The 25,922-nt window shown below is 37.7% G+C and overlaps 1 protein-coding gene and 1 long non-coding RNA gene across 6 annotated transcripts in view; one reads left to right on the top strand and one right to left on the bottom strand.

Annotated features, from left to right (window-relative positions):
- UVRAG (UV radiation resistance associated) overlaps window positions 1–25,922 on the bottom strand; it is a 312,724-nt gene that overhangs the window by 28,526 nt on the left and 258,276 nt on the right. The gene's annotated exons all lie outside the window — the stretch shown is intronic.
- Window positions 1–25,922, top strand: part of LOC103017345 (uncharacterized) — an 85,130-nt gene that overhangs the window by 13,045 nt on the left and 46,163 nt on the right. For both annotated transcript variants that reach the window (XR_452151.2, XR_009009275.1), the window contains exon 3: window positions 17,296–17,403. This is a non-coding gene — a long non-coding RNA (uncharacterized LOC103017345). The remainder of the gene's footprint in view (window positions 1–17,295; window positions 17,404–25,922) is intronic.

The following is a 25,922-nucleotide window of genomic DNA, read 5'->3' as shown; positions in this document are numbered from 1 at the left end:
CAGAACTAAAATAGACATTCATACATAATAAGAATATATTAAAATTTTAAAATAAAGTACATGTACTGTTTTAAGTCTAACCTACTGAAAGGCTTACAATGAAAAAGCAGTTCTTTGCTCTTCAGTAGCGACCACTTTTAGTTGTTTCTTCTTTACCTTAATATTTCTAAATAACACACTTACATTAATATTTCTTATTATTTCCCCCTCATTTAGACATCATCTACTATGTTCGTGCTATGTAAAATGAGAATTTAGCTCTTTTCTTAGCACATTTTATCTCCTTATCCCCATACATTACCTACTGACTTCTTATTAAATATGAGGATTTAACTCTCCACTCTCCCAAATATACTTCTCCTCATCCTCTCAAGATATTCAATTATTTTTGAATGTAACATTTTTTGTTAAATCAATATTTAGTGTTTACCTTATACCTACAAAAATACTGTTTACTGCTAAGCCATATAGTATACTATTCCTTTTTTGACCTTTTGTTTGTTTTTTCTGAAGTGATAATTGCCATTTTCCCCACTTGTTGAGTACCTATCTTGTGGATAGTACTACTTGTTGAGTATCCACGTACCTATCACTAGATTTTCCCCCAATTAGGACAAAACTTTAAATTCTTCCCAATCTGATTAAAGACACCATATAATCTATCAAGCCCATTTCCCCCCTTGGAGATTGTTTCCTGAAGCACCCTTTTCTCCGCTCCAGTCTGAACAGGCTGTTCTCTAGGCTGGTTCCATTGTTACCTTCCTAGAACTTCCTTTCACCATAATTCTGGAAATTTTGTTTACAGTCATCCCCCTGTATCCCCAGGGGATCAGCTCCAGGAGCCTCTGCAGACACCAAACTCTGTGGATGTTTAAGTCCTGCATATAAAATGATGTTGAATGTACAATGAACATAGTCAACCCTCCACATCCAGGGTTTTGCATCGGTGGATACAGAGGGCCAACTGTACTTCTGTGCTGAGGCTCTTGTTTCCTAGATCTCATCACTTCTTTCTTGATTTACTGCCTCATTTTGGTGAAGCATATTCTATAACAGCTTTCTGGGAAAAGGCCACATGAGAGGTATCTTTTTTAACACCTTGAATATTTAAAAATACCTTTATTCCATTCTTACACTTGAATGATAGTTTGCTTGCATATAAAATTCAAGACTGAAATGATCTTTCCTTTGGAATTTCTGAAGTATTGTTTCACTGTCATTTAACTTTGCATGTGGCAACTGAGAAACCAGATAACATTCTGATTCCTAATCCCTTGTGTGTGAGCTGATTCCTCTCTCTGGAAGCTTTTAGGATTTTATTCTTTAACCTCAGTATTCAGAAATTTCACAGTGATAAGCTTTTGTTTGGGTCTTTTTTTCTTCACTATTTTGATCTCACTTTAGTGAGTCCTTTGTTCTTGTTTTGTTTTGTTTGTTTATTCCCTTCCAGTTTTATTGAGATATAACTGACATACGGCTCTGTATAAGTTAAAGGTGTACTGCATAATGATTTGACTTTACATACATCATGAAATGATTACCACAATAAGTTTAGAGAACATCCATCATGTCATATAGACACAAAATTAAAGAAAAATAAATTTTCTTCCTTGTGATGGGAACTCTTAAAATTTACTCTCTTAACTTTCATATATAACACACAACAGTGTTAATTATATTAATCATGGTATACATTACATCCCTAGTGCTTACTTATCTTATAACTGGAAGTTTGTACCTTTTGACTACCTTCACCCAATTCCCACCCTCCCATCTCACCCCTACCTCTAGTAACCAGAAATCTGATCTCTCTTTCTATGAGTTCGTTTTTGAAGTATAACTGACCTACAACACTATGTTAGTTCCTGGTGCGAAACACAGTGATTCGATTATTTCTATACATTACAAAATGATCACCACAATAAGTCTAGTTACCATCTGTCACCAGACAAAGATATTACATTATCATTGACTGTATTCCCCACACTGTACATCTCATCCTTGTGGCTCATCTGTTTTGTAACTGAAAGTTTGTATCTCTTAATTACCCTCACCTGTTTCACTCCTTCCCCCACCTACTGGCCTTCTTCTGGCAACCACCTGTTTGTTCTTTGTAGCTCTGACTCTATTTCTGTTTGTTATGTTTGTTCATTTGTTTTGTTTTTTAGATTCCACATATAAGTGAAATCATATAGTATTTGTCTTTCGCTGTCTGACTTATTTCACTTAGCATAATACCCTCTAGGTCTATCCATGTTATTGCAAATGGCAAGATTTTGTTCTCTTTTATGGCTGAGTAATATTCCAGTGTATGTGTGTGTGCACGTGCACACGTGTGTATACCCCACATCGTCTTTATCCATTCATCTATTGATGGGCACTTAGGTTGCTTCCATATCTTGGCTATTGTGAATAATGCAGCAATGAACATAGGGGTGCATACCTCTTTTCAAATTAGTGTTTTTGTTTTCTTTGGAAAAATACCAGACTTGGAATTGCTGGATTGTGTGGTAGTTCTATTTTTCATTTTTTGAAGAGCCTCCATACTGTTTTCCAGAGTGGTTGCACCAACAGTGCACAAGGGTTCCCTTTCTCCACATCCTTGTAAACACTTGTTATTTCTTGTCTTTTTCATAATAGCCATTCTGACAGGTGTGAGATGATATCTCATTGTGGTTTGGATTTGCATTTCCCTGGTGGTTAGTGATGTTGAGCATCTTTTCACGTGTCTATGGGCCATCTCTGTGTCTTCTTTGGGAAAATGTCTATTCAGGTCCTCTGTCCATTTTATAATCCGGTTGGTTGTTTTTTTGATGTTGAGTTGTCTGAGTTCTTTGTATATTTTGGATACTAACTCCTTATCAGATATATCACTTGCAAATATCTTCTCCCATTCAGTAGGCGGCCTTTTCATTTTGTTGATAGTTTCCTTTGTTGTGCAAAATATTTTTAGTCTGATGTAGTCCCATTTGTTTATTTTGCTTTTGTTTACCTTGCTAGTGAGTCCTTCCAGTATAAAACTCTTATCCTCTAGTTCCGATTATTTTCTATTTTCATTATGATTGTTTTTTTTTTTTTGTCTCCTCCTTCTCCATTTTCTGTTACTTTTGGGTTTCTTTCTTTTTCTGTTTGTTTCAGACTTCAAAAAAAAATAGAGGCTTTCTTTAATGTCCAGTAATCTTTGGTTGTCAATTCTTCTTTATGAATGAGACTTTAAAAAGCTGATCAGATAGTCTGTGTATTGGCAGTGCTTGCTGACTGGGGACTTCACTGTAGAATGAGTGGGTGAGCCCTTTCTGTGGGGGACATGCCAGTCCAGCAACTCTCATTGCTCGGACTGTTTTTTTCCAGAGAGCATCCTCCAACCTTCTGCCTAGGGGTATAATATGGATTCCATTTTGGGAGTTAAGCAGGAAAAAACGGTTGGGGAATTCAGTGTTGGTATGCAGGACTTTCACTGAATCCCCTTGTTTTTAGTAAGGCGTCTTACTTCTTGCCCCAGTATACCAGGCAGTTCAGAGTCCAAAGCTTCTTGGGTTTGATTTTCTTCAGAAAGTAAACCTCCAGTCTCCCACTGGGGTGTGTGCTCGGGTAGTTGCTTGGCTATGCAGAGTGGCGAGTGAACTGGGAGTCTTACTTCTCTTTCTATAGACTTTCAACTAATCCTTCTGTTCTTAGACTTATTCCTTATCCTACACTCTATGAGGTACCTGATAACTCCAAATCCTAAGATCTTCTGGAGTTCTATGGCTTGAACTACATTGCTTCTTGAAGGCTTTAGGTTTTAGTTTTTTCCATTCTGCCAGCTCAGTTTATCACTCATTTATTTGCTTGTGATTTTCTAAAATGTTGTCAACTCTATTACCTGCTATTGTCTCTTCTGTTCTTTTCATCCTTGTGTGTTTACAATTTTAAACCATTTTATCTTTATTAGTAGCATTTCACTAGGGAGCTGACATAAATGAGTATATTCAATTTGCTTATCATGAAGTCCCCTATATATATACATATATATAAAAAATAGCTTTCCAGTACTGGCTAACAATGGTTTATGCAGAGCTCACCACTCTGGCAGATAGCTCTCTTTCCTGTCTCCCAGTCTCCCTCTAGGCATCCTACATCTGGTAATGTTCTTTTTTTTCAAATTTTATTTTATTTATTTTTTTATACAGCAGGTTCTTATTAGTCATCCGTTTTATACACAACAGTGTATACATGTCAATCCCAATCTCCCAATTCAGCACACCACCACCCCACCCCACCGCAGTTTCCCCCCCTTGGTGTCCATACGTTTGTTCTCTATATCTGTGTCTCAACTTCTGCCCTGCAACCTGGTTCATCTGTACCATTTTTCTAGGTTCCACATACATGTGTTAATATACAATATTTGTTTTTCTCTTTCTGACTTACTTCACTCTGTATGACAGTCTCTAGATCCATTCACGTCTCAACAAATGACTCAATTTTGTTTCTTTTTATGGCTGAGTAATATTCCATTGTATATATGTACCACATCTTCTTTACCCATTCGTCTGTCAATGGACATTTAGGTTGCTTCCATGACCTGGCTATTGTAAATAGTGCTGCAATGAACATTGGGGTGCATTTGTCTTTTTGAATTACGGTTTTCTCTGGGTATATGCCCAGTAGTGGGATTGCTGGGTCATATGGTAGTTCTATTTTTAGTTTTTAAAGGAACCTCCATATTGTTCTCCATAGTGGCTGTATCAGTTTACATTCCCACCAACAGTGCAAGAGGGTTCCCTTTTCTCCACACCCTCTCCAGCATTTGTTGTGTGTAGGTTTTCTGATGATGCCCATTCTAACTGGTGTGAGGTGGTATCTCATTGTAGTTTTGATTTGCATTTCTCTAATAATTAGTGATGTTGAGCATCTTTTCATGTGCTTCGTGGCCGTCTGTATGTCTTCTTTGGAGAAATGTCTATTTAGGTCTTGTGCCCATTTTTGGATTGGGTTGTTTGTTTCTTTAATATTGAGCTGAATGAGCTGTTTATATATTTTGGAGATTAATCCTTTGTCCATTGATTCGTTTGCAAATATTTTCTCCCATTCTGAGGGTTGTCTTTTTGTCTTGTTTATGGTTTCCTTTGCTGTGCAAAAGCTTTGAAGTTTCATTAGGTCCCATTTGTTTATTTTTGTTTTTATTTAGATTACTCTAGGAGGTGGATCAAAAAAGATCTTGCTGTGATTTATGTCAAAGAGTGTTCTTCCTATGTTTTCCTCTATGAGTTTTATAGTGTCCGGTCTTACATTTAGGTCTCTAATCCATTTTGAGTTTATTATTTTTGTGTGCGGTGTTAGGGAGTGTTGTAATTTCATTCTTTTACATGTAGCTGTCCAGTTTTCCCAGCACCACTTATTGAATAGACTGTCTTTTCTCCATTGTATATCCTTGTCTCCTTTGTCATAGATTAGTTGACCATAGCTGCATGGGTTTATCTCTGGGCTTTCTATCCTGTTCCATTGATCTATATTTCTGTTTTTGTGCCAGTACCATATTATCTTGATTACTGTATCTTTGTAGTATAGTCTGAAGTCAGGGAGTCTGATTCCTCCAGCTCCGTTTTTTTCCCTCAAGACTGCTTTGGCTATTCGGGGTTTCTGGTGTCTCCTTACAAATTTTAGGATTTTTTGTTCTAGTTCCATAAAAAATGCCATTGGTAATTTGACAGGGATTGCATTGAATCTGTAGATTGCTTTGGGTAGTATAGTCATTTTTCACAATATTGATTCTTCCAATCCAAGAACATGGTATATCTCTCCATCTGTTGGTTTCATCTTTAATTTCTTTCAACAGTGTCTTATAGTTTTCTGCATACAGGTCTTTTGTCTCCCTAGGTAGGCTAATTCCTAGGTATTTTACTCTTTTTGTTGCAATGGTAAATGGGAGTGTTTCTTTAATTTCTCTTTCAGATATTTCATCATTAGTGTATAGGAATGCAAGAGATTTCTGTGCATTAATTTTGTATCCTGCAACTTTACCAAATTCATTGATTAGCTCTAGTAGTTTTCTGGTGGCATCTTTAGGATTCTCTATGTATAGTATCATGTCATCTGCAAACACTGACAGTTTTACTTCTTCTTTTCCAATTTGTATTCCTTTTATTACTTTTTCCTCTCTGATTGCCGTGGCTAGGACTTCCAAAAACGGTTGAATAACAGTTGTGAGAGTGGACATCCTTGTCTTCTTCCTGATCTTAGAGGAAATGCTTTCAGTTTTTCACCATTGAGAATGATGTTTGCTGTGGGTTTGTCATATATGGCCTTTACTGTGTTGAGGTAAATTCCCTCTATGCCCACTTTCTGAAGAGTTTTTATCATAAATGGGTGTTGAATTTTGTCAAAAGCTTTTTCTGCATCTACTGAGATGATCATATGGTTCTTCTTCTTCAATCTGTTAATATGGTGTATCACATTGATTGATTTGCATATATTGAAGAATCCTTGCATCCCTGGGATAAATTCCACTTGATCACGGTGTATGATCCTTTTAATGTGTTGCTGGATTCTGTCTGCTAGTATTTTGTTGAGGATTTTTGCATCTATATTCATCAGTGATATTGGTCTGTTTCTTTTTTTGTAGTATCTTTGTCTGGTTTTGGTATCAGGGTGATGGTGGGCTCATAGAATGAGTTTGGGAGTGTTCCTTCCTCTGCAATTTTCTGGAAGAGTTTGAGAAGGATGGGTGTTAGCTCTTCTCTCAATGTTTGACAGAATTCACCTGTGAAGCCATCTGGTCCTGGACTTTTGTTTGTTGGAAGATTTTTAATCACAGTTTCAATTTCATTACTTGTGATTGGTCTGTTCATATTTTCTGTTTCTTCCTGGTTCAGTCTTGGAAGGTTATACCTTTCTAAGAATTTGTCCATTTCTTCCAGGTTGTCCATTTTATTGGCATAGAGTTGTTTGTAGTAGTCTCCTAGAATGCTTTGTATTTCTGCGGTGTCTGCTGTAACTTCTCCTTTTTCATTTCTAATTTTATTGATTTGAGTCCTTTCCCTCTTTTTCTTGATGAGTCTGGCTAATGGTTTATCAATTTTGTTTATCTTCTCCAAGAGCCAGCTTTTAGTTTTATTGATCTTTGCTACTGTTTTCTTTGTTCCTATTTCATTTATTTCTGCTCTGATCTCTATGATTTCTTTCCTTCTGCTCACTTTGGGTTTTGTTTGTTCTTCTTTCTCTAGTTCCTTTAGGTGTAAGGTTAGATTGTTTATTTGAGATTTTTCTCATTTCTTGAGGTAGGCTTGTATAGCTATAAACTTCCCTCTTAGAACTGCTTTTGCTGCATCCCAGAGGTTTTGGATCGTCATGTTTTCATTGTCATTTGTCTCTAGGTAGTTTTTGATTTCCTCTTTGATTTCTTCAGTGATCTCTTGGTTATTTAGTAACGTATTGTTTAGCCTCCATGTGTTTGTGTTTTTTACATTTATTTCCCCTGTAATTGATTTCTAATTTCATAGCATTGTGGTCAGAAAAGATGCTTGATATGATTTCAATGTTCTTAAATTTACTGAGGCTTGATCTGTGACCCAAGATGTGATCTATCCTAGAGAATGTTCCTTGTGCACTTGAGAAGAAAGTGTACTCTGCTGTTTTTGGATGGAATGTCCTATAAATATAATTAAATCTATCTGGTCTATTGTGTCATTTAAAGCTTGTGTTTCCTTATTAATTTTCTGTCTGGATGATCTGTCCATTGGTGTAAGTGAGGTGTTAAAGTCCCCCACTGTTATTGTTTTACTGTCGATCTGCTCTCTTATAGCTGTTAGCAGTTGCCTTATGCCTTATGTGCTCCTATGTTGGGTGCATATATATTTATAATTGTTATATCTTCTTCTTGGATTGATCCCCCTTGATCATTATGTAGAGTCCTTCCTTGTCTCTTGTAACATTCTTTCTTTTAAAGTTTATTTTATCTGATATGAGTATTGCTACTCCAGCTTTCTTTTGATTTCCATTTGCATGGAATATCTTTTTCCATCCCCTCACTTTCAGTCTGTATGTGTCCCTAGGTCTGAATTGGGTCTCTTGTAGACAGCATATATCTATGGGTCTTGTTTTTGTATCCATTCAGCGAGCCTGTGTCTTTTGGTTGGAGTATTTAATCCATTTACGTTTAAGGTAATTATCGATATGTATGTTCCTATGACCATTTTCTTAATTGTTCTGGGCTTGTTTTTGTAGGTCCTTTTCTTCTCTTGTGTTTCCCACTTAGAGAAGTTCCTTTAGCATTTGTTGTAGAGCTGGTTTGGTGGTGCTGAATTCTCTTAGCTTTTGCTTGTCTGTAAAGCTTTTGATTTCTCCATCAAATCTGAATGAGATCCTTGCCAGGTAGAGTAATCTTGGTTGTAGGTTCTTCCCTTTCATCACTTTAAGTATATCATGCCACTCCCTTCTGGCTTGTAGAGCTTCTGCTGAGAAATCAGCTGTTAACCTTATGGGAGTTCCCTTGTATGTTATTTGTTGTTTTTCCCTTGCTGCTTTCAATAATTTTTCTTTGTCTTTAATTTTTGCCAATTTGATTACTGTGTATCTCGGTGTGTTTCTCCTTGGGTTTATCATGTATGGGACTCTGTGTGCTTCCTGGACTTGGGTGGCTACTTCCTTTCCCATGTTAGGGAAGTTTTCAGCTATAATCTCTTCAGATATTTTCTCGGGTCCTTTCTCTCTCTCTTCTCCTTCTGAGACCCCTATAATGCGAATGTTGTTGCGTTTAATGTTGTCCCAGAGGTCTCTTAGGTTGCCTTCATTTCTTTTCATTCTTTTTTCTTTATTCTGTTCCACAGCAGTGAATTCCACCATTCTGTCTTCCAGGTTACTTATCCGTTCTTCTGCCTCAGTTATTCTGCTATTGATTCCTCTAGTGTATTTTTCATTTCAGTTATTGTATTGTTCATCTCTGTTTGTTTGTTCTTTAATTATTCTAGATCTTTGTTAAACATTTCTTGCATCTTCTCGATCTTTGCCTCCATTCTTTTTCCAAGGTCCTGGATCATCTTCACTATCATTATTCTGAATTCTTTTTCTGGAAGGTTGCCTATCTCCAGTTCATTTAGTTGTTTTCTGGGCTTTTATCTTGTTCGTTCATCTGGTACATAGCCCTCTCTCGTTTCATCTTGTCTATCTTTCTGTGAATGTGGTTTTTGTTCCACAGGCTGCAGGACTGTAGTTCTTCTTGCTTCTGCTCCATCTGGTCATATTCTGTCCATTCTCAGAGAGCCAACACCAGTTCCATTTCCTGTAGGAAGGTCTCTGATTACTCCAGGATAGGGGGCATTTTACCCCTCTGCCAAATCCCTTCTTACACCACCTTTCCATTTGCTGTCTTTGGAAAGCCTAAACTAACTGAATAGATACTTAAAACATATTTGTTAATTAATTAATTAGTAAGTTAAAAGTAATGCTGTATGGGAGGGAATGAGAGGCATCTTGACACACTGGAATGAGCATAGATGCAGACAATGTGGGTTTGAAATACCAGTGCTGTCACTTATTAGTTGTTTGACTTTGGGTAAGTCAATTCTTGTAAATGGGATGTTATCTGCCTTGCAGAGCTGTTATAAAGTTTAAATACGATAAAGTATGTAGAGGACCCAAAATGATATCTGGTACATAGTAAGTGCTCAATAAACTATACCTATTATCATCATGCTACATATATACTCTCTCTATATATTATATCATTATCATAGCATCTATCACTAAGCTGGGCATAAAACTGGTGCTGAAAAATGGCTTATCACGTAACTAACTACGATTAGAATCAGAAAAGGAGAACAACAGAATTCAAATCAAAGGGGAAAAAAATCTTAAGTACATAGTTCACCTTTTTAAAAGCTAATTTTTACTAATTTCCTAAGTTTCTGACTACAAGCACTCGAGAGAGGCAGCAATAAACACATATACAGGGCCTTCCTGGTGGCGCAGTGGTTAAGAATCCACCTGCCAGTGCAGGGGACACGGGTTCAAGCCCTAGTCCAGGAAGATCCCACATGTCGCGGAGCAACTAAGCCCGTGCACCACAACTACTAAGCCTGCGCTCTAGAACCTGCGAGCCACAAGTACTGAAGCCCGCATGCCTAGAGCCCGTGCTCCGCAACAAGAGAAGCCACCGCAGTGAGAAGCCTACGCACCACAACAAAGAGTAGCCCCTGCTTGCTGCAACTAGAGAAAGCCTGCACGTGGCAACACAGACCCAATACAGCCAAAAATAAAATAAATAAATAAATTTAAAAAACCCCATATATACGTATCAATATCTTTAAAATAATTACACAGTGAAGTGGAAAGATCGACTCATGATGTGGGTGGTCAGAAGACCTGGGTGACAGACACAGCTCTGCTGTATGGCTACGAGTAAGTCCCTTCCCTACCTGGGCTAGTCAAATAATTTTCAAACTTCTTTTTTTGGTAGCCCTGGAATCCTTCGTTCACATGAAATGTTATGTAGAAGCCCCAAGTGTGAAACAAATAGGAAACTGCTCTAACTGTAGGCAGTTGTTGGGGAGTAGAGTTAGAGCCAAGGAGGCATTCCCATCTGGAGTTTAAACCCATCTGGAGTTTAAACCCCCTGGACTAGGTCATCTCCAAGAGCCTTTCAAAGTTCTACGAGTCCACTTTAAATGCTCTATAAGTTATAGGAACCATGCATCTATGGATTTTGATATAAAAATACGGTTAGGGTAGCACACATTCACAATGTGAGTGATGAAGGAAGATCGGTCCACTCAGCCCCATTTCAGGTGTTGCTCACTTCTGATGGTGTCAGAAGTCAAAGTTGGCTAAGAGGGTGTCAAATCTTTATGTGTTCACTGAGGGGTAGGTCTGATGGAAGAGTCTCCAGAAGATACATTTCTGGACACCTTAAGGGAAGTGTCCAAAAATGGAGGGAGTAAAATGGGGTTCAGTCTACTGCTCTACTATGTCAGGTAGAGATGACCCAGTATTAAAATGTAAATACTTCAGGAAAGGAACAAATCTATATTTTTATTAAGTAATTCTTTAACAAGTTAGCTCCCTGGTAAGGTATTAGTAAAAACAAGAAGTTAAAGGAGGAGTGAGGCCAAGGGGGAAAGAAAGAACAAGGATAGGGAAAGGAGAGAAAGAGCTACATTTACTAAGTTCCTACACATCCTATTCATACGACAAATATTTATTTAGTGTCCACTAGGCTAGGCACTGCGAATCAGCTCTCTGTCTTCTGAGTGACTGGCTGGACTCATAGTCTGTTCTCACCATATAATGTAACCTTGAACAAGGTACAGAACCAATCTGTGCCTTGTCTATAAAACAGGACCAACAATATTTGTCTCATAAAATTGTTGTAAGAGTTCAATCAGGATTTTTATAGAGAATGGAAACTTCTGAGGCCTGATTAGAGAGTATTCATTAAAATTACTGAGGGCCTAGAGCACTTAGCTCAAGAATTCGGATTTATCTTCCTTGACAGCAGTAAGAATCTACTACAGGGTTTTAAGCAGGAAAGTGAATGGGGAAAACAACTCCAGGAGCAGCTGTGAAGGATAGGTTAAAAGACTAAAAGTACTCTTTTCTCTAAGAAATCTTTCTCCAACATTCCATCAAAACCTGCCCTTCCCAACTACTACCAATAAATCCCACAGTTCCCTAAATGCAGCTCCCTCTGCTCTCAATTCTTACTGGGGAAGGCAGATGCCAAGAAATGCAGGCAAATAAAATGTTGCTTTGGGTCTGTCTAACTGCCACAGATTAGTCTCTGAAATAAACACCTTTTGTAACAACTTCCTACTGCACCACCACCCAAAGAGTCTAAGCAGTTTTAAGTGGAATTTTGGTTTCAATTAGATTGAATTTCAGCTTTACTCTGATTGGTTTAGAACTCCATGGGAGCAATTAAATTTCTGTGCAACTCTACAGTAGGCTAGTAGGTGAAAACTACACATAGATGATAAATTAGATGGGAAGTAGGGAGAAGCAATGTTCAGTGGTTTCTCCAGAAAAATGAACAAGTGCTATTGTCTACTAGCAGAAGAAAATCCCTATACTAAAATAACCAGGAAGATCTAGCTTTATGGTTACTGGAACAAAAAAAAGGAAAGAAAACCAGAGCAATGAATACATTCAGCCCTCAACAGACACTATAACCATGTCAATTCCATTCATTATCTTCTTTGTTTTCTTCTCCCACACCACCTTTTTGTATAAAAATACAGTATTTTTCCAAAGCCACATGCTGGTTTCATCTCAAATCACTATATATAGACAGATCAACTATGATGTTAGAGCTCTTGTAATTGAAATTAACTAGTTCATACAGCTTGATTAATGGTGCTCCGCTGACTAGGTTAAGACCAGTTGCAGCTCTGGAAATCATATTTTAAAATAAAGTGTGATTGTACTTTTGAGAAATAAATGCTGAGTTCTTGTACTCAGTGAGCATCCTCCTATTGAGCTGAGGCCTAATTTAATATCAAAGTGCTCAATTTTATTTTTATTTTTCAAACAACCAATTTTTCCAGGCTGGTAAAGACTCTGGGGGCTCAAGAATCATTTTGTCATTTAGGTTTTGGCAGGAGAAGTTCAGTTTAGATAACACATGCGCACACGCGTACAGACAGACACACAGACACACACTCTCTCTCTCTCTCACCCTTCCAAGCCATATTCATCTACACAAGGCCACTTATTGTGTGGCTTATTAGTTCCATATGGGACTTGAGCTGAGCTGCACGATAGGTTTGATACAAAGTGTCTGTTACCGTGAGGGAATGTGCATTAATACAATGCTTCAATAAAGTTTACTACAAGATCAACACTTTCGTGATGGGATTACAATGAATTTGACTACAAAAAGAACTGGTCGAGAGGAATTGAAAAAATAAGAAATTAAAAATGCACATATACATCAAAGACTTAACTTTAGAATTCTGGCTTATGTAGTCAAAAATCTCTATAGGACTAGTTACTGATATTTCAATTCATTTTTAAATGCTAAGGTTTCACTGACATAAAAAAAAAACTAGATTAAGAGCTTAAAAAAAGGGCACCACCATGTCAAAAATAAAATCTTCCTTCCTAGAAGAAAATACAACTCTTTCAAAGATGTGGAAAAGCTACCTGAATATTTAATATGAGTAATAATATTGTTTCTTACAGTGAGTCTTACAATATATACCTCTAAGGAAAGGATAAAAACCTGATTATGGGCTTCTAGTTGCAAGAACAACCTAAGTACTTTTCCATCCTCATCTATAAACCTTGCCAGTTTTTTTCCAAAATAGATGTTATAATGTAAACACTGGACACAGCTGAAGCCTGACATTCTGAGGTCTGAAAAGTCTAAGAGTCAAGTCTAAAAGCTCTTAAGTCTAAGAAAGGAAAAGTTTCTTCCATTCCTCCTCCCAATCATCCTATCAACTACTCTTAGAATCACGGGATTCAAGTTAGAGCTGAGTGGCACTTTTGAGAGTATTGGCCCACCTGCTCCATTCACCCTGGAAGGTAAGTGAGAGCCTAAGTGGCCTAGCTAAGGGTGAAGAGGTGGAGTCCAGGGACCAGAATCTAAGTTTGTTAGTTCTAACCGCAGGCTCTTTTCTTTATAGCATATGTTGTATTTACGAGGTACAGGTTATATTTGAGCCAAACTTATCATTATAAAATCTGTCATATAAAAACACTTTAATTAAGATGGTCTTTTGCTTCAGATTCTTACGTTTGCCAGAAAATAACTAGAAGCACTAATAAACTGATGCAACTCCAGGGTCACCCTGGTCTGTAAGTGTGGCCTCTGTCACTGCCGATTCTTGAGTTGCTGAAGAGGATCAGTAAAGCATACTACAAATGGACAAGCAAAGTACAACTGGAAATTTGTCAAAGGCAGGTAAATTAGACCCTTGATAGCAACTGCAATCAGCTTTAACTAGTGATCATCAAAAAAAGGTTACATTCTCTGGAGGCTGAAGGCTGTGTGAGTGGACAAACTTGTGTAGGATCCATTAGAGCAGATATTCATGATGTCAGGTCCAGCAGGCTCCACCTTGGCTCCCTGCCCTCCTGTTAACAGTCCTGTGCACTCTGATTTACCCCAGGCTACCTTATATTGACCTTTGGCCAAATCTGGATTCCTGATTCCCTTGCGAGCTAAAACTGGCTCCCTAAACTGATCAAATTTAGCCATTTCTACTTCCAGTTCACCGACTTTGATGCAATCTTGTTGTTAAAAGCTGTATCAGATCAAGGAGATCACAGTCTAATAGGGCAGAGACAGTTTTCTAGAATATCTTACAAATGGAATCATAGAACATTTAGCCTCTAGTTCCTGCCTTTTTTATGTTTTTGAGATTCATTCATGTTGTTCCATGTATGAGTATATGCTCCTTTTCATTGCTGAGTAGTATCCCATTGTATGGATATACCACAAATTGTTTATCCATATGCTGGTTGATAGACATTTGGATTGTCTCATGTTTGGGCTATTATGAATTAAGGTGCTATAAACATTTAGGCACAGGTTTTTGTTTGGACTTGTATTTTTTATTTCTCTTGAACCAATACCCAGGGGTGGAAATTCTGGGTTGAATGGTAGATATATGTTTAACTTTATTTTAAAAATGCCAAACTGTCTTTAAATGGCTACACAAGCTTGCATTCCCACCAGCAATGGATGAGTGTTTTTGCTGCTCTGCATCATTGCCAGGACTTGATACTGGCAGTTTTAAAAATTCTAGCCATTCTATTAAGTATGTAGTAGTGTCTCATTATAGTTTTAATTTGCATTTCCCTAATGACTAATAATATTTAGCATCCTTTCATGTGGCTTTTGTTTTTTTTGCCATCTGTAGCTCTTCTTTGGGCTATCCTGTACTTTCTGTGAGCTATCACTGATGAATACATCTGATTAATACACTCTGATTATCTGATTAATCTTAACATCTTCTAATTGGAAACCCTCTAAACTAATGCCATTTCTGCTTAATCTAGCCAGAGTAGATTCTGTTTACTACACAACACAATCCTATTTGTAAAGAGGAGCCACAGGGAGTTCTTATGGGTGTAAAAGACAAAAATGAAAATTCCATTGTAAGAGCAGGGATTCTTTCATAGAAACTCAGGTAAATCTAAGTGTCAGAGTTTTATTGGAATGAAAAAAACACTTAAATCTGTTGTCACAAATTTGATTACACAAGGAGTATAGAAGCCCATTCCGGCATCTCCCTAGCAATGCACAGTGACCACAAATATCTGACATGATTATTGGTAGAAATTACCAAATTCAATTCAACAAATAATTACTGAACTCTGTGTGTGTGTGTGTGTGTGTGTGCGCGTGTGCACGCACACACACACACGTGGTGATTATAACGAAAAAAGAGATACGTATATGGCATTGTTTACAATAGGGGAAATCTGGAAATAATTTGAATATATACTAGTACTTTGGCCAGGTTCTAGGTTGAATGCTGATTGTGTTAATGATAATTAAAATAATGCTACAGCTGCTAATATATTTACTGAATAATGTGCCAAGCATTACGATAAGTATTTCAGATTGCATTATTTCATTAGTTCTCACTATTACGCTCATATGGTTGAAGAAACTGAGACTTAGAGGTAGAGTTAATAGATTGTAGAGCTTGAATTTGCACCCCAGCTTTGTCTGACTCTAGCACTTTGAACTCTTAACCACTTAAGAATGAAGACGATAATGGTAATACCAATAGCATTTACCATTCTTCTCGACTTGCAACCCGTGCCAGGCACGGAACCTCACTGTTTACTGCTTCATTTAATCTTCGTAATAACCCCATGAGGTAGGTCGTATAATTCCCACTCTACACATGACAAAGTGAAAGAGGTTAAAGGAGTTGTCTGAATGTTTGCAGGTAGCAAGTAGAGGAGCTGGGATTTGAATTCAACTCTGACACTTCACATCCCAACACACAGTCTAAATACTGCTTACAAGTTGGAGAGAAAAGATTGTTTTCTCATTTCTCATTTAATTCTAATACTTAGAAAGGGACTCTCAACTCTTCAGAGAAACACATTCCTTCTCCTGATATCAGACATTTGACAACAGTTACATCTCTACTCAGCTGTTGTTCAGTTAAGCTATACATATTTAGTTGTTTAAAATCTTTGCTTGTATTAATCCCTACAGCCTCTTCATCATTCTTTATGTCTCTGAACTCCCTCCAGTTTACCTTAAATAATCTGGTAATGAGGTGCCCTAAATGGAACACAGTTTTCCAGAGTGCTTTTTTCTCTTACAAATGATTTTTTCCCCTTCAAATATTAATTTTACTGTAATATCTACTTCATGCCTTTTAAGGTTTTTTTTGTGTGTGTGGAATTCTTCTGACCTCACTTGAATTGCATTAGAGTCCAAGCCCATGCATCCATTGTTTAGTCTCTCTGGTCGATCATAAATAAATGTAGCCTCAAAAAAGGAGAAGCAAAATAAACAAAAAAACCCCCTCCCAAATGGCAATGAACTGTCAAGTGCACACTGCCCTTCCAATTGGACAGATGTTCTTACAATCTGGTCTGGAATAACTCTGCTCATCTTTTCATCTCACGATTCATTTAACAAAAAGTATAATTAATTCATTGGATACGTACTGAATATCTACTACAGGGAAGGTGTGCAAGGTATGATAAGAGTGTCATAAAGTGACTCAGCCATGGATGCCACTCTGAGGCAGTTACCTCGTAAATGAATGATAACTAACTGAATCTAGAAGGAAAGTACAACTTTCAATGAGAGTCTGAAGGGTGGGACAATAGGCAGAATTTTAAGATGGCCTCTATGACCCTTAGCCCCAGTGTTACTCCCCTGATTATTTTATATTTATGGCAAAGGGATATTATCTGGGTAGGCCTAATCTAATCACACGAGCCTTTGAAAGCAGAGAGTTTTCTCTGGCTAGAAGCAGAAGAGAATGTTCTGAGAGATTTGCACTGTGAGAAGTGCTTCATAAGACATTATTGGTCAGAGGATGGAGGGACCATGTGAGAAGGAATGCAGGAGGCCTCTAGGAGCAGAAAGCCAGTAAAGCCTGCTCAGACCTACAGTTGCAAGGAACTGGATTCTGCCAACACTTTCAATGAGTTTGGAAGTGGATTATTCCCAAGAGTCTCCAGATCAGAGCCCAGCCTGAGCAACACCTTGATTTTGGCCTTGTTGGCCCCTGAGCAGAGAGACAGGATGAGCCCACTCAGACTTCTGACCTGCAGAACTGTGAGGTTAAAAAATGCATGTTGTTTAAGCTGCTAAATTTGTGGTAATTTATTATGCAGCAACAGAAAACTAATACAGGTGGAAAAGATTACATCTACCTTTTACTTGAAGATACTTGGAGCGAATTCGTGGGGAGAATGTGGCCTGAGCAGTTCCTTGACGAACAGGTAACATTTCTGTGTATCTACTATGTGTCAGGCACAACAGGGATAGCTCTACACAAGGACACAGAGGTTTTAGATAGCAAATAATATTTTGAACATTAAACACGTGCTGGGACATACTTTAAGCACTCAAGGGGAAGGCGTCTGAGACACTGAAGAATTATCCCTAACTTTATTTTGAGGAGTCTGAACTTTTATTCTCCAGAGACTATGGTCCTCTAAAATATTTTGCAAGATCCTGTCAGGCTAAGAGCCAAATGTGGATGTTCAAGTTTATGGAAGACACACTGAAAAACTAAAAAATACATGAATAACTAGTTCAGAACAGGATGAAATCTTTGGTTGTTAGAGCAAAGCACAGCATTAAGTGACCTTGTTTATCAAACTGGGAAAGCACACCAGGTTGTATATAATAATCTTTTTCAAGTATAATGGTCATAAGTCAAAAATTACAATATAAATAAAATAAGGCTATTCACTACTACCATAGTTAATTAATACAAATTAGATAAGAGAAAGAGTTAAGAGCTATAAAAATTGGGGAAAAAGAGGTAAAATGATCCATTTTTAGAGATGATATGATTACACATTTAGAAAATCCAAGCAAACCAACTGAAGATTCATCACAAATTCAGTAGAAAATTTAAAAACAAAAATCAGTAGTCTTCCTTTATATAAATACTATTGAATCAGACTATTACATGGTGCTAGTTTAAACAGCAACAAAGATAAAATACCTAGAAACAAAAATAACCAAATGGTGAGATCCATATGATGAAAACCGTAATATCCTATTAAGGGACGCAAAAGAAGATCTTAGTAAGTGGAAATTCACCCTGTTCTTGGATAGGAAGATTTGTTACTAAAAAATGACATTTTTCTATAAACTAATCTATAAATTTATTATGATACTAGTAGATACCAATAGGATTTTTTAGAACTAGATAAAGTATTGCAATGTTCACTTTTGTTTTGGTAAATAAAAACAATTCTATAGCATTTTCTATATGCTAGGCCCTGTCTTAAGTACTATACAAATACTAACTCATGCAATCATCATCGTAAGAACTGTAACAAAGCAGGTACTATTATTGTCCCCATATTATAGATGAAGAAACTGAGATACAGAAAGAGTAAATAATTTGCTCCCATACACCTTACACAATACCTACAATAAGACTATGTTAATAGCACAGATCTATTTTATTTATCATTAAATGCCTGCCAACTAACATTATGCCAGGTGCATGGTAATTAATAAACTTTTGGGGGGAATTGAGTTGCAGACTGCAGGGGTGAAATCCAAATTTGCTTATTTGATTTACGGAGAAATCCCCATGGGAAAAACTTTCTTGAAGTGTTGGGACCTAAGCCATAATCTGACAAAAGTGAGCTGAGCCAAGCTGGGCAGTAAATAGTAGGAAGAAAGGCAAATCAGTGGAGATGGAGGAAAGAATCTAAGTGAAACTCACAGGCAGGTAAGTGCATTAGATGAATGTATGTGTATATGTATGTGTGTGTGTGTGTGTGGGGTGTCGAGGGGAAGAGGAGCAGATTGGCCAAGGAATCATTTTATTTAATTTCTCACAATAGAGTGTGAATACAATTTTCTTCTGGACAAAGTACATTGAAAATAAAGTTTATATAGTGTGTTAATCATCTAAGCAGGCATGAACAATTTTGGACAACTGTCCCCAAAAAAAGATACAAAAAAAAATCAGCACAAATTTTAGATTGTGTTAAAATTTCCATCAAGAGATTTGGTAAATGAGAGCTCCATTTGCTATTTAAATATTGCTCTCTGGCACTATTAGTTAATAATCTTTGAACAGGTTATGACACAAAACCACCCCATCAAACCAATTGGCTGTTCCAAGGACTATTCCAAGGTTATTAAACCACATGATCTTCTATCTTCAAACTGCCACTTTCACGTTAACTTCCTAGCTAACTTCCAAAATTCTTAAATCAAAAATAATCTAATAAAAAGCCAATTTAATATATATGAAGTGGTAATGGAGAGGAACTAAAAAGTGAAAAGGTCTTGGGTTGGAATTCCAGGTTTGCAAGTTAACACCTTTGTGACCTTGAGCAAGTCACTTAACCCCTCTGAACCTCTGGTTCCTCATCCACATAATACATGTAACAACATCTGCTTCAGAGTTATTGTATGGAATAAATAAAATAATGTATGTAAAACTCTCAACACAGTCTGTGAGTTATAAGTATCTTACAGTTGTTAGTTCTCATCCCCTTTCCTCAACAGCTATTCCTAAGAACAATACTGTTTTTTTACACTTAACCATTAATGCTGTACCTTATTTTTCTGCTTCATTCATTACTAGTTTTTCTCCTAACTTCCTTTAGTGAAGGCTATATGTTGTTATTTTTGGTCTCAACTGAATCAGACATGTCTTATATGTAACATTCTATAACAGGGGTCCCCAACCCCTGGTATCGGTCCGCAGCCTGTTAGGAACCGGGCCGCACAGCCCGAGATGAGTAGCGGGTGAGCGAGCGAAGCTTCACCTGCTGCTCCCCATCACTCCCCATCGCTCGCATTACCACCTGAACCATCGCTTGCATTACTGCCTGAACCATTTCCTCCCGCCCCGCCCCACCTGCGGAAAAACTGTCTTCCATGAAACCGGTCCCTGGTACCAAAAAGGTTGGGGACCGCTGTTCTATACCCTTAAAAGACAGGACTCACCAAAAAGAAAACATCCAAGGTAAGTGACATATTCACAACATTCTGAAGATAAGAAATGCCAAAGGGCTGAAGTAAGGGGATGGGAAAATTGGCAGAAACAGAAAAGTGGGGTGACAGTGTAGGGTTATCAGGAAGAAAGCGTAAAACAACAGGAGGTAAAGGGCAGAATTACGTTCTGAACCTAAGTCCATCAGTGTGTGTGTATTTATTTATCTAACTTGTATGAATATATACATCCCAAACAGAATTTGAGCTAGATATAAACTAGCTACAGTAATAAGACCTAGTCTACTCCTTTTTGTTCCACCTTCAGTCTTGTATAGGCACAAAGAAGACAACCAGATGGAATCATGTATGCATTCTGCCAATAGATACTGAACACCTTCTATGCGCTAGGCCATGGGTTGGAGTTATAAAATAAAGAAGAGGCAGCTCCTGCTTTCCGGGTAATAATAATATAATGGAAAAGACATTTAAAAATCAGAAACATAAATATGTTAAAGAATAATAAATATCACATTAGAGAAAATTATAGGAACACAGAAGAAGGACGCCTAACCAAATCTAGGGGAGACAAGTATGTTTGGAAAGGAAGTGATAAGGAAGTAATAACCTATATGGCCACACAGTGCAAGCTGGATTTTATTAGGTGAAAGAGTAGGGAAACAGTATTCCAAATAGAGGAAACTGTGTGCATAAAAGCACAGAAGCAAGAGAGAACATGGGAAACAGCACACAGTTTGGTATGGGAAAGACGGGATGAGATTAGGGTAAAACATGGTTATTATATGAGCAGCGGCCTAGAAAGGAAGACCTTAAGCAAGCTTCCAAGTTCTGAGTGCCCCAAAGAAGTAACCAGCATATCAGATGTTCAGGATTAGGTGTGATGGAGAGTTGAACAGTTAAACAGCTCCAAAGAAGGAATGATGGTTTTACACAAGGAGGGAAAAGTAATGGTCTGGAGAAATGTACAAACTACCCATCCCTCCCTCCATCTTTATCACCTTCTTGCTCTTGTGGAGTGTCAAAAAACAAGTCTCCAATGGAAGGGGCTCAAGTTTCAGTTAACACAAAGAGAAGGAAAGCGTTTTATAGCTACTAGGGGTTTGCAAGGGGATGACAAGCACTGTCTCAAGAGTCTGGAGGCTCTTGCTCAGGCGAGGATGTCCTTGAGGTCCATTGAGCAGCACCAAAGGCTTCACTTGGGTGAGACTGTCCCACTGAGTTCAGCAGAACTGTGGAGAAGTCCCTGGTTAAGGCACCATCAGGAGCCTGCTCTAGTGAGGGCTACTGGAACTCTTTGAAGCAGTTTAAACAGTTGACTAAAGGACGGCACTGCCTCAGGGTATTTGTAACAGTCCTCAAGGTTCTAGTTTGTGGAATAGCTTGTTGTGGGCAAAGCTTGATACAAGGTTTATACCTAGATAATGTAAGAGCCCTGGTCAGGCACAGAACCATATGGAGTAGAGCATAACCTGAGAAGACACTTGCTTTTACCTTTTCAAAGAACAGTCCCATTTTCTACGGCATCTTTGACAATCATCTAGCTTTAGTATGTACACCTCTAATGACTAGATACTTAATTCATCCCAAGCTTTCCATTTCATTGTTGGGTAGTTCTGATAAAAAATATTATTTCTCATATGAACTAAGAACTCCCTCTTTCTGATTCCTACCTATTTGTATTAATCTAATCCATCAGCAAGGTTTAATTTTACTCCTTCTTCCCCTGACAGCCTTTGAAATATGAAGATAGCAATCTTCTTCTCTTGGACATATTCTTTACTTACGTTCTTGACTTGTTTAGAGTAACTACATATGTAACATACATTTTTCCAGGATTATCAATAACTTCCATTACAATTTTGATCTCTATCAGGTCATTAAAAAGCCATGTTAAGTAAGCTTTAACAGAGAAGGGAGCCTTGATTTCCCAATGAATCCTTGCTTTGTCTGTGTCTCACTCAGTGTTGCAATATGTGAGAACACCAGCTTTTTAATTTTCTTGCTGAGGTGTGTCTTATGTCAAAACCTTCCTAGCCTCACTCACATTATGCTGTAGCCTTTCATGTACTCTACAATCCAAACACCTAAAAATACTTGCCATTTCTTAAATAAGCCTCAGATCTTGATTCTTTGATACAGTTATGGCTTTGTCATGCTATTCCTTCAGTCTGGAAGGTCCATCCTTCCAGGAAGGTCTCCATCTCTGGCTTATCTATTAAAATCTTACCCTCTCTTCAGGTATAGTCCAAATGTTATACACTGAAAAGCTTTCCCTGATTGAACCAGTAAGAAGAAAAATGGATATCATTTAGTGTTCAGCTTCTATGTGCCAAGCTCTTTGCCATATCCTTTAATACTGTATCTTATTTAAAGTTTATAAACCCTCAAGGTATTACAGATGTCCCTCGGTATCAGTGGGGTATTGGTTCCAGGAACCCTGCAGATACCAAAATCCAAAGTTGCTCAAGTCCCTACATGGGCCCACCGTATCCACGGATGCCAAACGCGTGGACGAGGTAGGCCGACTGTATTTAATCTTTGCTTCACAGATGATGATACAGGTTCAGAGTGTTAAGTAATTCCTAAAGGTTACACAACTGATAAAACCAATAAAACTCTAGTCTATCTGATTTAAAGCCATGAATATCAAATAACGCTGTTCCCAGGATACTGTTTTTATAACATGGATATTATGGATAAACATTACAGAGTGACAGAGCCAACTTTCTAATCTACTTCCCTCCCTATTTTCACAAAATAAATTTATGAACTGTCTCAGAAGGTAATACATTCCTCATCAAATAGTTTTAAGGAGCACAAGGAGTATCTCTTAGGAATACTGCAGAAAAATGTTGGAAATTAGAGGAAATGTCTCTGATCTCTAGGTTTTGTGACTCTCTGGATTTTAATTCTTGACAGGAAAAGACAAACAGTCAAAAAGCCTGGTTGTGGCTTTGAGACATTCACTATAGCTGTATTTGGATCTCATTCTCCTACTGTTGGAAATGTAACAAAATCAGGCTGAATTTGGTTAAAATAAAAAGAATATTTTAAAGTTCACTGGTTTCTTATACCTTTAAAAAACCTTCCTTCATTTAAAAACTTCTTTTGGGGACTTGTGGGTTAAGATGGAAGATTGAAACATATACATTTACTTTTTTTTTTTTTTAATTTTTATTTATTTATTTATTTTTGGTTGCGTTGGGTCTTCGTTGCTGTGCGTGGGCTTTCTCTAGGTGTGTCGAGTGGGGGCTACTCTTTGTTGTGGTGCGCGGGCTTCTCATTGCGGTGGCTTCTCTTGTTGCGGAGCACGGGCTCTAGGGCACGCGGGTTTCAGTAGTTGTGGCACGTGGGCTCAGTAGTTGTGGCTCGTGGGCTCTAGAGTGCAGGTTCAGTAGTTGTGGTGCATGGGCTTAGTTGCTCCGTGGCATGTGGGATCTTCCTGGATCAGGGCTCGAACCCATGTCCCCTGCATTGGCAGGCGGATTCTTAACCACTGCACCACCCTGTACATTTACTTTTGCAACCTCCAAAAACTCCAATAACATGTCAGTAATGGGGTTTTCTATCTTTATGCTTCCATTGTTTCTAATGAGAAGACAGTAATGTTTTAAATTATTATCCACTGTATGTATTGTGCTTATATGTAAATACAACAAGGAGAGAGAATAGGAAAGGTTATAATAGCAACAAAATTTTGGAAGCTGAAAAGCAGATGGATGAGTGGTAACTAAGCTGACTTGAAAAAGTTGAATTCTAAGCCAGAAGAGGGGGGTTGAGAGGTGATGTGAGCTATAATTCAGTAACAACCATAAGGCTCAGGAATTGGTGACCCCCAAGTACTTTTTAAAGTGGCAGTAAAACTGGAATTAAAGAACAGAAAACTGGGTGATCATTTTGCAGTGTATACAAACAGTGCATCATTATGTTATGCACCTGAAACTGATATAGTGTTGTATGTCACTTACATCTCAATTCAAAAAAAAAAACAAACCAGGAAGACTAGTTGAAAATCTGTAAGACAATTATATTTCCAGATCTCCTCCCAACTCCACAGAGTCAGGCAACAACCACTCTTACACCTTGGCAAATAAACTAGAATTTTATTCTTTGGAGAGGGAAACATCAACACAATTAAGGGCAAAGGCACTGTACTGAAAACAAGGTGATTAAATGAATGTATGTATAATAAACGCTGTGACCTCCAGTCCTCTTCCCCTCCACTCTGCTTCCAGAACACAGGCAAATACTTCACGGTGGGTAACTGAGAGATCCTAGACAAGCCCAAGAGGAAGGACCTAAGTAGAATGACATCAGGTGTGTTCCCCAATGAAAAGAGCGGAGCCAAATTACCCTACAGTGAACCCCACAGTTGACAACCTCTATCCACATATGAAGAGCTTCCAATGTTTTCTAGTCCTCTCCTCTTAAAAAGAAATATGCAATCAAGTATCACCAAACTTAAGAAAAGCCTCTAAGGCAAATGATAGTATCAAGATCAAACCGAAAACAGAAACAAGAATAACAATTTTAGGGGCTTCCCTGGTGGCGCAGCAGCTGAGAATCTGCCTGCCAATGCAGGGGACACGGGTTTGAGCCCTGGTCTGGGAGGATCCCACATGCCGCGGAGCGACTGGGCCCGTGAGCCACAATTGCTGAGCCTGCGCGTCTAGAGCCTGTGCTCCGCAACAAGAGAGGCTGTGCTAGTGAGTGGCCCCCGCTTGCCGCAACTAGAGAAAGCCCTCGCACAGAAACGAAGACCCAACACAGCCAAAAATAAATAAATAAATAAATAAAATTTAAAACAAAAATTTAAAAACCATTAATATGCTCAGATGGATAAAAGAAGATACTACACACATGACACTATTCAGAGAAAAAGAGTTCTTAACAATTTAAAATATGAAAGTGAAATATGAAAAACAAAAAATAGAAGGGCAAGACATAAAGTTAAGGGAATCTCTGAGGAGTTAGAAGAAAAAGACAAAGAGATGAAAAACAGGAGAAAAGAGATATAAGAACATTAGAGGATCAGTATGGGAGATCAAACACCTAAATATAATGTAGCCTAGAAAGAGAAGAGAAAATAAAGAAGAAATCATCAATGAAATAATTCAAAGAAATTTCCCAGAACTTAATGACATGAATTTTCAGACTAAAAGGATCCACTGAGTACCTAGCACAATGGATAAAAATAAACTCAAAGGCCCATCAGTCTGAAATTTTAAAACACTGAGGAGTTCTTACAAATTTCCAGAAAGAAAACAAAGCAAAGCAAAACAAAATAAGTAAATAGATCACATTCAAAAAAAGGGTAATCAAATATCTTTAGGTTTCTCAAAAGTAACACCAGAAGTTAAAACATAATGGAGCAATGACTTGAAAATTCTTTAAAAAAATCTATATCTATATACATATATATATAGATATTTTTTTCCAGCCTAATTCCATACCCAGCCAAAAAAGAATAAAGATATTTTTATATTTACAAAGTCACTAAAATTTACCTCTTCTCAGGAAGCTATAGGAGGATATTTGCCAACAAAACAAGAGAGTACACTGAGAAAGAGGAAGACATGGAATCCATTTGAGAAATGGATTTCAACATAAGAGAAGTGATGGGAATCCCTAGGATTATAGTAAAGGCATAGAGACTGGAGCATGTCAGAAGGCTTCAGGAGAGATTTCTTCCAAAGATTAAATTGACTGAATACCTGACAAGTAACAGATTGTACATCTGATATGTCTGAACATCTTGAAAGGAGATTTAGATAACTGGTGGAGAATTTGGGGTAGAATTAGCTAT

This window comes from Balaenoptera acutorostrata, chromosome 9, assembly GCF_949987535.1.
Source record: "Balaenoptera acutorostrata chromosome 9, mBalAcu1.1, whole genome shotgun sequence".
NCBI classification, from domain to species: Eukaryota; Metazoa; Chordata; class Mammalia; order Artiodactyla; family Balaenopteridae; genus Balaenoptera; species Balaenoptera acutorostrata.
This window is presented reverse-complemented; position numbering and strand designations above follow the sequence as displayed.